The sequence below is a fragment of the Onychostruthus taczanowskii genome, unplaced genomic scaffold (genome assembly GCF_017590055.1).
Source record: "Onychostruthus taczanowskii isolate IOZ18803 unplaced genomic scaffold, ASM1759005v1 scaffold67, whole genome shotgun sequence".
Classification (NCBI taxonomy): domain Eukaryota; kingdom Metazoa; phylum Chordata; class Aves; order Passeriformes; family Passeridae; genus Onychostruthus; species Onychostruthus taczanowskii.
Genome location: NW_024504455.1, coordinates 5,442,773 through 5,455,524, shown reverse-complemented (window position 1 = coordinate 5,455,524; position 12,752 = coordinate 5,442,773). Strand labels below are relative to the sequence as shown.

At 37.7% G+C, this 12,752-nt stretch overlaps 1 protein-coding gene across 1 annotated transcript in view; it reads left to right on the top strand.

Annotated features, from left to right (window-relative positions):
• CADM2 (cell adhesion molecule 2) overlaps positions 1 to 12,752 on the top strand; it is a 575,572-nt gene that overhangs the window by 298,304 nt on the left and 264,516 nt on the right. The gene's annotated exons all lie outside the window — the stretch shown is intronic.

The following is a 12,752-nucleotide window of genomic DNA, read 5'->3' as shown; positions in this document are numbered from 1 at the left end:
TCTGTTTTCTGGAGCAGTATTCTCTGACCTTGTTGGAAGTGCAGTTGCTGCTGATGTAGGAATAGACCCTGTACCGTATATATTCTTTTGCCCTTCTGAATAATTTAATTTTTCATTAAGTAGAGTTTGTTAAATCAACTTGGCTTTTTATGTGAATGGCAATAAGGTCCTATTTGAAGAAAATTAGCCCCTTTATGCTGAAAGAAATTAGGGTGCCAGGAGATGAAATAATAAATCTGCAAACTCTACATGAATGCTTATGTTTGTGCACAACCATAGCACTGCAAAACTATTGAAAAATTACTTTGCTGCAGAACAGATTTCTCCCACTATGATTTTATGTATGTTGTAGGAATATAGTTATTGAGATGTAAAGGCACAAACCCCTCAGCCCAACCAGACAAACAGCACTAATAAATCTATTCAGCTTTTCTTCTTTTGGAACTGTTCTGTTCTCAGTTCTTAAAGAGAATGGGCTTCACACTGAAAGGAAACTGGGCATCAAAAGCTGTGGGCTGGTCTGGAGCTCTTGGGGTTGATGTCTTTCATGGCTGGGATAAGTGGAAGACTTACTGTGGGCTTGATAATTTTCTTTCTCTAGAGAATTAATGCACTAAAAAAAAAATTGTCTGTGCCAGGAGACACAGAAAATCTTGGATGGACTTTAGTAAAACACTTGTGTTTGCATTTATTTATTTGGTTGATGCTGCTCTGAACTATCCCACAACCTTGGCATAGATGTTTGCCTTTGTTACTGTTCTGTTTTCACATACTGAGATCATATTATAGGGTTGTGGTGCTTCTTTTGTTGTTAATGCTTGTTTGGTTTGGCGCGGTGTTTTGTTTTGTTTTTAACTGAATTGTCAAATGCAGTTTGGATATGGCTTAGTTTTGGGTTTTTTTTCTTCTTAGTCAAAATTTGCACCAGGAAGCCTTTTACAATATGAAGCTTTACACATTTAGTGTTTGTACCATATATGTAATGTGTAGGTGGTTTTGCATTTGACATGTTATATTGGAAAATTATTTTGTGGGAAAAAATCACACAGGAAGACACATCAATAAAGGGCTGGAGTTTCAGGCCCTGTGGCTGCAGAATATGTCAGTACAGTAGGCATTTGTATATTTATAATATTTGGGGTTTTTTAGTTATTTTAGTTGTTTGTTTGTTTTTTTTTTTTTAACACACGGATACCAAAATTTTTTTTTGTCACTCAGGATGTTAGGCAGCAGAAGTGAGTTTTCTGTGCATTGAAGCAAAGGCCAGTGATGCCTCTCTTCCCTTCCTTTTTTCCCCTGCATGCTTCCTGCACAGCAGCTCTGGGATCAGTATCTGGCACACCCTAATGCAAAAAGGGATTAGGACCTGCTGCTGCTTCTCTTTCTTGACAACCTTGGAGTAACAATTGGTTTATCCAAAAAAAGTCCCTTCTGAGAACTGTAAACTTCACTGATTTTTCACTCAAACTAGCTCTGACTTGCTTAAGAAAGGAAGAAGCAGCACTGCTGGATGGAAGGAGGGTGGAGGGAAAGATGCAGTGTGATTTATCTGCGCATTTCCTGTTTTAACTGACAAAATGCAGAGGCAATGCAGGTGCAGCTGGAGATCAAGTGCCCATTCCCTGATAGGATCCTATTCACTGGTCTAAAGAATTTTTTTGTGTCTGATAAGATGCAGACTCCCATCAGAGTCCTGTTTCTCATTATGTTTTCTTGAATTTTCTACCAAAAGAAAGTAGCAAATTCAGGATCTACTTATGGGAAAAATCAGATTTCCTGTTGTCTGTGCCACCCATTAGGTGTGTCTCTTCATTATTGGTCCTTAGGATATTCTAAGTTGAATCTTCTTTCATCATTCCTGTTCATCTTCTGCTTTTCTCCGTCCTCAATTGCCTTGCAGTTCCAGTGTTCTCTGGAGACAGAGACTGAGGCTCTTAGCAATTTGGAATCACTTTTAAAATGTGGGTACAGCAGAGGAAAAATTCTGTTGTTTTTCCAAGGCTATATAAAATTACACAAGTGAGTGTAGATGTTGTAATATCTTGGGCACAAGGTCTGTGGTGGTGACCTGAGAGAATGCTGTGGTGTCCTGGGTGTGTTTTAGGCTGTAACACTTAATGTATTTTTACTTATTGCCAAACAAAAATGGTTATTCCTGTCCTTGACAGTCAAATATCAACTACAAAATAACAAGAACCACTTCTAGGGAAGGCCTTCTATCTGCCACACTTTATCTATAATGTAGAAATTGAAATAATAGGGCCATAGTTTGGGACAGACTGAAAATATGAAAAGTAATGCTGGATATACAGAACAAGTGAGGTTTTTGGGGTTCTGTCTTCCCTTGTTTTTGTAGTGCCAGTTTCAGTATCCTGGAAAATTTTCCTTTGAGAGCCTGAAAACAGAAGTACAAAGTACTTTCTGGGTGACTTGTTAAAGTCCTGTGATTCTTACAGTGTTTTCCTGTTAGAAATTATAAAAGTGTTCAGAAGATCTGAGTAAAAGATGCACCTTTAACAACCACAGAGCTCTTCAAATTTAAAAAAAAAAAAAAGGCAAGGAAAAACCACTGCAATAGTTTGCTGAAACTAAGTCCTAACTTTTTACTTCTGAAATGTAGATGTATTCAAATCCTTCCAGAGTGTGTGGACAGAAGTTACTGGAAGAAAGAAAGAAAAAGCAGCTGCTTGCCTACCTTCTGTTATCTCTGAAACTTTAGTTTGAGACACACAAAATACGGTGAAACACAGCTGGTTGAAGGAGGCATCTTTGTCTTGGCAAGCTGTCACCTATCAGTTGGTTATCAGTGAAACCCCTGCATTCTGCTGTAGGTAAACGTGTTTCAGTAAGTAACTCCTGCAGATGGGGGGAGTCTGAGGCAAAGAACACAATTCTGGAAATCCACACCTGTTCCTCTCCCAGGATGAAGGTGTGGTGGCAGTCTAATGGGAATATGAAGTACAAGGCAGTGAAATATTGCTTAGAAAGAGGGTCTTTACTGCAGACTGTACATAAACAAATTTTTGACACCTTGTGCAGTTGTTTCCATTTTGATCAGTCTGTTTTGTCATTATAAGAAAAACTCAGCTCCAAAGAACCTATCTAGAGATTTTCAGGTTTTTTTTGTTTTGTTTTTCAGTCATGCATTATCAGGCAATCTAGAGGAAGAGCACTCTTTTTCCCCCTGACAGTTGTGAATCAGCAAATGTGACCTTAGAGCAGGAGAAAGTACTCTTACTGCTAGAATCTCCTGTGAACTTGTTCAGTTGTTTGCTATCTTTACTCTCAAATACAGTGGATAAATGATGTATACACCATAAGGCTATTAGCTTGATTCATTCTTCAGACTGGTTGTTACAGGCTTTTGGAGAGAGTAGTGTTTAAGCCCTTGGTAAACTGAAGCAGTCAATGGATAGTGTTTCTTGATGTGAGGGGTTAGATGTTTGTATCAGGAAGGCAAATCTAAGAGAAATCAACAATGCAGAGTAAAGTTATTATTTTGTATATGGAAAAATCATAGATCCTCTGAGACAAATATTTAAACCTGCCCAGCCTCTAGATTTTCTTTCTTTCTTTCCAGAGTAAATGTGAAATGCAGATAATGAATTCTTTATTTAGCCGTGTTTTCCAAAGAGGCCAGATGAGCTCAATCACTGGAAGGCAGTGCTTGTAATTTCTGTCAAGATGTTGCCTGAAACCTGTGGAATTTTAAATGATTCTTTGCTGGCTGAAATGCTTCCTTCCTTTGCTTGACATGATAGAAACAAAGGTCAAGTGATGAGCTGGCAGTAACCATCTCTTCATGCATCATATGAAAAAGCAAAATGCAGGGTTTTTTTTTTTTCTAATGAAGGCGTGGTTTTCAACTCTGCCACCTCTCTTCTGTGCTTGTCCATATAATTGCAAATTTGTTTTTGCTTCAGACTGTTGTAAAACATATCTTTGGTCTGAGGTTTATACATGGTAAGAAAAGAGAGAAGATAATACCCTCTAGAGAACCTGCCCATAAGGAATTTTTTTACTAATTTTTATTTGGTTCCTCTTCTACCTTCTTAGGAAAAACAAATTATACAAGATTGTCAGTGGGATGATTATAAAAAATACAAATTCAAGTATCCATATGATCAATGAAAAATCATTGGATACAATCAAATATGCATGAGAATGTAACAAATACCAGTAGCAGAGCATGGGGGGAAGAATTCAGATTTCCTTTCTTATTCTCCTAAGTGCAACTGATACATTCAGTCTTATAATGTAGAGGTAGGATTATTTTTGTGTGTGTGTCTGGTTTTTTTCCTTGATAATTGCTTTCTCTTTTAGGGAGCTTGAAAAATTAATATTTGCTCACTTGTGCTACTACCTAGGTCAGATAGCTTGACCTTCTTAGTAACTTACTAGTGGAATATATGTTAGCAGTATACCAATTCTCACATAGTTATTTTAGTGTCATGATGAACATGGTTTGATTCAAGGCCACCTCAAGTACAAAAAAATCAGTCACAAACTGCAGACAATGAAAGTTTTTTGGGTTTTGATGGTTTGATTTTGTTTTGTTGTTGCTGGGATTGTTTGTTTGTTTTTGGCTTTTTGTTTTGGTTTTTATGATGAATCATTTCAGGAGCTTGTCTTTGGGCAACAGTTGTAGTGGACTTTCGTGGAGGAGAAGGGAAGGATTTTCTTAGGTTGTAACTGTCATAAATAGGTAAAAGCAATCATTTAGGTGAAGTTGAGGAGGCTGTAAGAATTTAAGGTATTTGACAGTTTCCTAAACTTCCTAATATACTTAAATAATTTGTTTGAATTCATGTGTTTTGATGCATATTAGTTGGAATTCCTTTTCACAGCTTGTCCTATGTTCTATTTAGCAATTAAATTGTATTAAATGCATCATGAGAAAAATGCCTGAATAGAAATTTAAAAAAAAATTCTCTTAATATAAGCAAAAATGAATTAGTTGTATTAAAATGTTCATTTTGGCCAATGTCCCAGTTTAATTTGGGGAAATGGCTCTTCCTTTGGTGATCACCAAGCCTTGGTTTCCATTTTTCCCGTGCTATGTACTTGAGGAACTCCAATGTAGAGGACATAAATGAGAAGGTGGAAATTGGAAAGCTTTTCTGTAGGACTGTGTAGAAAAGGCCAAACTGAAAATATGTGCACATTATTGCTGTGAGCTCCAAGGCCATCTCTGCCTTATCAATTGGCATTAGAGAAAGGGGGCAGTTGATTGAAGGGCTGGTGCTGAGGGCCTGCTCTTGCCTTTTTGAAAACTTGTGTTGTATGGACTGGAGCATCTGGCAGGCTGGAGAGAGCTACAGGTGCTCATGGAGTACATCCAGCTCAGTTTCATCTTCAAGAAGTCTATGTGTGCCTCTCAGGACTGCTGATAGATTGAACCAAAGTGTTGTAAGTGGGAATGATCAGATTTGTTCTGAGAAAGTGCTGCTCATATAAACTAACACAGTTGCATAGGACTCACCCGGAGATAGGCACATAGGAGATTTGATTCTAATCCATTTCTGTACTCAAATTACGAGCAACTTCTTGTTAAACAGGTGAATGTCTGAGTTTGAATTTCTGTCTGAAGGAAGCAGATTGCTAGCCAGAATATTTTCTCAGCCCATCTAGATAAAGACCACTTCTAGAAGAATTGTGCTAATCTTTTTAGTGCTTTGAGCGAGCAGTTAGCAGAGGAAGCTCAGAACAAAGGATGTAAGCCTGACTTTGCCCAAGTCAGCTATGAACTATTATTGACTTGAGAGGCATGTTCTGAGGGATGAATTCTGCCCTTTCCCCATCTGCTGTGGTTTCAGCTGCCAGGAAACTGTCCTGGTGTCTGACTGGCCCTATTTCAGATGTTCTGGGGGTTTTACTTTCACAGTCCTGATGGAATTAGGGAACCATTCCTCTTGTCTGCTAAAATCTAAAATTTATCCTTCCCCTTGCATTTCTAAACTTTAAACAATTTGAATTTACGTGCTGTTATTTCTACCATTTTTCATTTTCAGTCTTGGCTTTCTTTTTGCTCTCCCCTCTTCTTCTCCTTCTCTGTTTATTATTAATGAAATTTTTTTGCTAAGGGAAATGTGCTGTGGTTTTGGGCTTGTTTCTTTGTTTTTATTTTTTGTTTTGTTTTTGTTTTTTGGGTTTTGTGTTTTGGCGTTTTTTTAAGTGGTTTTTTTCCCTTGGTTTTTTTGTTTTGTTTTTGGGTATTTTGGGGGCTTGTTTGGTTTTTTGTTGGGTTTTTTTTTTGGGGGAGGGGGGGCGATTTGTCATTTATTCTGTGTTTTTTTTATCCCTGGAATAAGTATCAAATCTCAAAGACAGTGTAATTAGATAAAGCAAAAGTGCTGTCCCTGTACTCTGTGACAGTTTACGTAGTGCAGGAAGAGATGATTAGAGGGAAGAAGAGGCTTTTGGCTTCTTTACCACTTCCTATGTTTTGCATCCAATTTTGGCTACATCAGGACTTGTGGAAGTATGAAATGCATGATAATGGAGAAGAATCTGCTCCCACTTTCCCTGTCCCAGGGCAGAAACTGAGCTCAGGCAGGATTGTTCCAAGTAACGCTTGACCCAGGGACCAGATGATGTAAGGGATATTTCTCAGGGCCTCAGTTTGATGGGAAATTGTTTCCTCTGATTATGGGACTCACTGTCATGTCACACATCAATGACTATCATTGGATCAGTCTTCTTTTTGAGAGGAGATAATATCGGGAAACTTTAAAATCAATCTTCTTTAGTTCATTACCCAAAGTATTTAGGAAGAGTGGATTTCCTTCCAATTACATCTTCTGTGAAGAAAGTGTAAAATTTGTATCTCTGAATACAGAAGGCAAGCAGTTGTCAGCCTGAGCATGCTTCAGGGAGGCCTTAAATTCACATTTTGGTTCTACAGATTGGAGGAGCCTGCAGAAAGTCAGTCTCACTGGGTGGTAATATTAAACAGTGGAGCCTACAAGCGTGCTGATCTCCAGAGACAACTTGAAATCCACAGGGAATACACCCAAGTTAGCTGCATGACAGTGCCAATTGAATCTCTGTCAAAACTGCAACTTGCCAGATGTTTGTATCTGAAACACACCCCTAAGACACCAGAGTGATTATTGTGCCAGAGCAAAGGCCTTTGCAGGACATGAAATATGCTTTTATCATACAGGTAGAGGTATTTCAAGGAAGAGTAACTAATTGAAGTGGGGTAAAGTTGCATTTTCTCATTTTGTAGGGAGGCTGGCAGTGGAAATGGATGCCCTCTAGAATCAGACTCACCAACTAAGAGCCGACTTTCCATGTATTATGAGGTGTGTGCTGCTGACATGGTTTGGGACACATTGTTTGTGATGTGGAGACTTAAATGGAGTGTCAAACGATTGGATTGTATGTGCTGACTTTTACACATTAAAGGATTTCCATGCCTTGCAAGAGGACAGGTGATCTGGCAGAGAAGGTGTTCATGCCAGCATAAAGATTTTACCCAGAACATGCTCATCCTGATTTCAGGGTTTCAGGGTCGCCTGGGCCATGCCCATTTGTATGTTTTCTTTCAGAGTCCCTTTTTCTTCTTTTATGTGTACCCTCGGAATCTTAGATATCCTTAAGTTTAACTGAAGCTGTTCCCTCTGTGTGTCTCCAGGAGCACTTTCCAGAGTTTCCACCCAGGTTTTTGTCCTGGGGAACCTTCCATCTGCTGCCCCTGTGCTGGCTGCTGTCACTCACCCATCTGAGTGCTGTGGTGCCATGACAGTGCTTTTTTGGTGTTGGTACCATGACTAAAGACTGGGAACTGTGCTGGCTTTAGCAGTGATGATGAGATGCCCTGGCAGCAGCTGGCTCTTTCCTGGGGACTCCTGTTGCGGGGTTTTGAGGCGGCTGATTGAGTTTGAGGATCAGATTCACATCCCTTCTGCTTCACTTGTGACAGTTGTGCTCCTCCAGGCTTTCTGTGGGGTGGCTGTGAGTAAGAATACTTTCAGTCACACAGGTGAAATGACTCAGGATCTGTATAAAACCTGGATGCACTGTAGGGAAGAGGTAAGCTAATGGAAGATGAGAATGCCTCTCAGTGGGTTCGGTGTGCCTTGAAAAGGAATGCTGTTCAGTTTATTTCTTTTAATGTGTTTTAAGCATCTGTGAAGGCATAATGCTGCCAATAGGTATAAAAGTGCTATCAATAGCTAAAATTCAGTTATTTAATCCCCTTTATGGAATTTGCAGTAATTTACTTTAGAACTGTTGACTGACTTGTTACAATGTACCCATAAGTGTGCATTTTTTGTTGACATATGAGCAAAATAGAAAGTCTTCAATAAAATGGTTTCACATATTGGTCCCCTTTAAAATTATTAGTTATTAATTAGTTGAGAAATGGTAGGAAAATAGACAGAAGGTGGTTCTATTTGTTCTTTCAGTATAGCAACAGCTGCTTTGCAAATGCAAGAGATTGAAGCTAAGTTAAGTGTGGAAGTAATAACAATTAAAATAGTATGATTTATGTTTATGCTTCTTTTATCTTTGGTTCAAAGGGTCGTACACTATCTCTGTAGCTGTTTCTTGAAGAGTTTTAAAATATATTTGAAAACCCTTGGAAAGGGAGTCCTTTGAATTTATATGAAAGTGTTGTTATTTATTGTGGCCAATGAAGTGGTTTTTTTTCACTATCCAAAGTATAAAACTTCAAGAGAGATCTGCTGTAAAACTAATTTTTCAGTGTTCTGTGTTTTGAAATGATTTTGTTTTCTGCTATTTGATTTAAAACAAGATGAAATCATCCATGACATTGCAATTAAATAATGAGACACAGAAAGAATGAAGGCAAAATGAGGTAATCAACATGTATAAACAGTAAATCATGCAGGTGTCTGATAGGCACTGACGTGGAGGATTTCTACTTTGGCTGGCTGTGGCTCATAAAGAAGGTGTGCAGCATTGAATAGGTCTAGAATTAAGAATGTTGGATTCAGGTGAGTTTTCCTCTGTCATTTTAATCACAGCCAGCAACCAAATACCTCAAAACCACTTACTCTTCCCTCCCAGGCAGCTGAGCTGTCCTGGTCATGCTCCCTTCCAGCTCCTTGTGCCGTGTCTCACCAGCCAAGCATGGAAACTGAGATGTTCTTGACTTAGTTGTTAGAAAGTAGTGCTTCATCTAAAACATCAGCATATTATCAACATTATTCTTACTTTAAATTCAAAATACAGCTCAGCTACTAGGATGAAAATTAACTCTATCCCAGATGAAACCAGGACACCCTACAGATGTTCCATGTGGCTGCCAGAAATTGGGACTTAGAGCTGTAAAACAGATTCAAGAATAATGCTTAATTTCATAAAGAGAGTTTTTGAAAATAATTCTGTGAGGTTTGTGAAGTTCTTAAATACATCAGCAGAACATGGTAGAAATGTTCACAAGGAAAAATTTATCTACCACATAATAGATACAGGCTTGTGTTTTTAGGCACAGGACTGTACAGTGAGCATAAGGATGAAAGTAAGTTTGTAGTGATCTCTTTCACTGCAATGTGCAGGAGTCCTGGTGACTAAAGGTAATATTTTACTCTTCAGTTAGATATGGTATTATAGTAGACAAGAACCGTTTTTTTCAGGCTACCTTGAGTCTGGCATTTCCTCCTTTTGAATATTTTGCTTAGCAACCATTTCTTTGTATGATTTTGTGGAGGCAATTTAATATTTATGTAATGATGGTGCCCATGGGCTTGATCATGATCAAAGACTTGTTGTACTAACATGCATATAGACACAATTTCTTTGCTCTTAACTGTTTCTCAACTGAAGCTTCTAATTCAGTGTCATCACGTTAAAGCTCCAGGGAAAATATGCCACCTTACAGCTGGTTTTTAAGTTAACAAAACTGCATTATGACTTTTTAGAGAGTAATATTTAAATTCTGTGGGAGATACTTGGGATATATGAACTTCCCTGAAGGTGAAATTAAGGAGTGCTGAAAACAAAGGTTCCCCATAAGAACAAAATCACTTTTTTTTTGGCAGGGTTGCATAGGGACAATTATGGATGAATATCTGCTTTAAAATCTTTCTTTCCTATAAGATGGTTAACTGGGATGTAATGGGCTTCAGATTTTCAACAAAATGGCAGGTTTTTTCTCTTTGCCCACTTGGTACAGCGTGAATCAGTATAAAAAACATAAAGTAAGTAGAGAGAAAAAAGGTGCCTGAGCATTATCCACATTCAAAAGATACAATCCTTAGCTTTTTGGATGCAATGTTTAGAGCAAATCCCAGGCTGAAGTTTTCAGTACTACTTCTTAGATAATTTCTCTTCAGTGTTCAAAGAGAAAAAACTTAAAATCATACCAGGCTTCAAAGATTTAATTTATGAAGAAAGATGAAGAGGCTGATTGAAAAAGAATATATTTTATGGGTATTTTAGTGAAATTGATGTATTTGAAGGGCTAATGTTAAATGAACTCTTTGTTCGTGCAGAAAGCAAAAAGGGGGAAATGGAAAGATATTAAGAAAGGTTGAGAAAAAGCTTGAGTGAAAAACTGTTACACATAGAAGAATAAATGTGTGGAAAAATAGTGGAAAGTTTATTGAAGTGCAATGAGTTGATAGATTCTAAAGGTGTTCAGTTTCTGAGTATAAGAAGATATGGAAGTGAAATAGTTGAATAGAAGTGAGGAAAGCATAAATAAGATGCCAAGTTTAAGTTATGTTGTTTGCGGGTTTTTCCCCTCTTTTCTTGAAATATAAGTATTTGATGTAAGGGAAATATATTTTAAAGGAAACTATTCTGTTTTTTCTCTCTCTCAAAACCTCTTTTAAAGATGAAAGCGAGATTTGAATCTCTCATTCATACTGTTCTTTGAACCTTACCTCTAAATCTTGGTAACTGCCATGAAGTCTTACAACAAATTATGACACAAAATGTAATGCAATACCATTTAAAGAAGATTTAAAATTAGCTAATTGTGTTTAGTGATTTTCAAGCGTTATGTGAATGCGGCGCAAAGTTTTCTGTATTGTAGTAACATGTCTAGGTCACTTACACCAAGAACCTCAAAATGCAAAGAAAAATACCCAAAAAATTGCTTAAAAATAAACTGCAATCAAAACTGTTTAAGGAACACAGTTTAAGGAACCTACTGAAGTAAGTAGTGGTATTTATATGTGAAATATTGGCACTTGACGATAGTTTTGTCGAAACAAGATGTTTCAGTGCAAGATTTAAATCATTGGGGGTTGGCTTGCTTCTCTTTTTTGGGTGTAGGAACACAGATTTAAAAAACTTGATGCTTTGTTTTTTCTGCTTGGTAGACCAGAAGAGCCATGTAGATCTCAATTCATAGCGTGATGTTTTGATAGTCAGGATGTGCTGTTTGTATGAAGTGACTGGAATGGGCTGTGTCTAGACAGCAGTGCATGTTTGAGGTCAGATCTTGTGAAGAAGCTCATTAAATTTTTGAACCTGCTACCTGATTTGTGTCTTCCAGAGGCTCATGTAATAAGGGCATTTTATTCCAATGGAAAAATCCCAGATTACAATCTCATGGTTTTAGACTTTTGAAATGTCCTCAAAAATGTTTTGTCAGCTGTTCAGATGTGCTGGAAATCAGCACTCAAGCCAGCATCTTCTAGCCATGGTGTTAATTTTGGACCAGCCTTTACCTTTCCTGCACATAGAGCTGAGGTAATCCATCATCACACTAAAGCCAGGGAAATTCAATTCATCACTGCTGGATTCTGATACAGGGCTGTAAGGGGGATGCAAGTCATCTTCCCAGTAGTAATCAAACAGCTGTGATACATGCCACTTTAAGCTTGTATCATCCCATAATAGATGGGTTTCTTCTACATGGGAGCCTGCTGCAAAATCTTCTGACAGATGGACTGTCTTGCAGAGGTTTCTTTTTGCAGAATTTAAGGCTGTGAACTAGTTATTGACAAATACTGCATCATCAGTTCCAGCTGAAGACACAGACTAATAAGTAGAACATTGGCACTAATCCTTATTTAATCAGCCTTAAAATGGTAATTTCAAATTGATGAGGGCACAGGGAATAGATTTTATACTTTTAAAGTGCTTCTAAAAATACCAGGAATGTGTGTATACAACCCAAGGATGAAATTAAAGTGCATTCTGCATGTATGGTGAGTGAAGCATGCTACAGAAAGCTGAGGTTGGAGTCATTCTGGCACCAAAGAATTTCTTGTTTTAAAAACAATGCGTTCCCACTCCAGGTTTCAGAGCGTCTGAAGGAGCACTGCTGGTTTATTTTTCTGTGGCTTTTTGTTATTTACTCAAGCCCTTTCGGAAGTTGTTAAAGCATGCTAAATCATTAAGAAACTTTAATATGAAAAGCTCCAAAACTGTAGCAAGCTAAAGCATCAGAACTCATTATTCTGAATTCAGTTATGTCTAATGTAGTCTCAGTACTGACAATATTGACAATAATTTTCCACTTGTCTTTCCTGTATATTTAGAGAACCTGAGACTGATAGCTAAACCTTTGATTTTTACAGTTTAACACACTGATTTCTATAAAGCTTTTATTTGTTTAATAGTGGTACTGGCTACTATTATTAAATATTACCAAGTAGTATTCATATGAAAACAGAAATAATTTGTAGCCACTTTGAGAGCTTCAGCACAAACAAACAGAGTGCAGCAGGAGAAGATTTGCTGTTCAGGTGGAGTAATACAAATATTTAATAAGCCTTACTGAGTGCATTAGTGTGGAAACATCAGTCTCAATCTATTTTGAAACT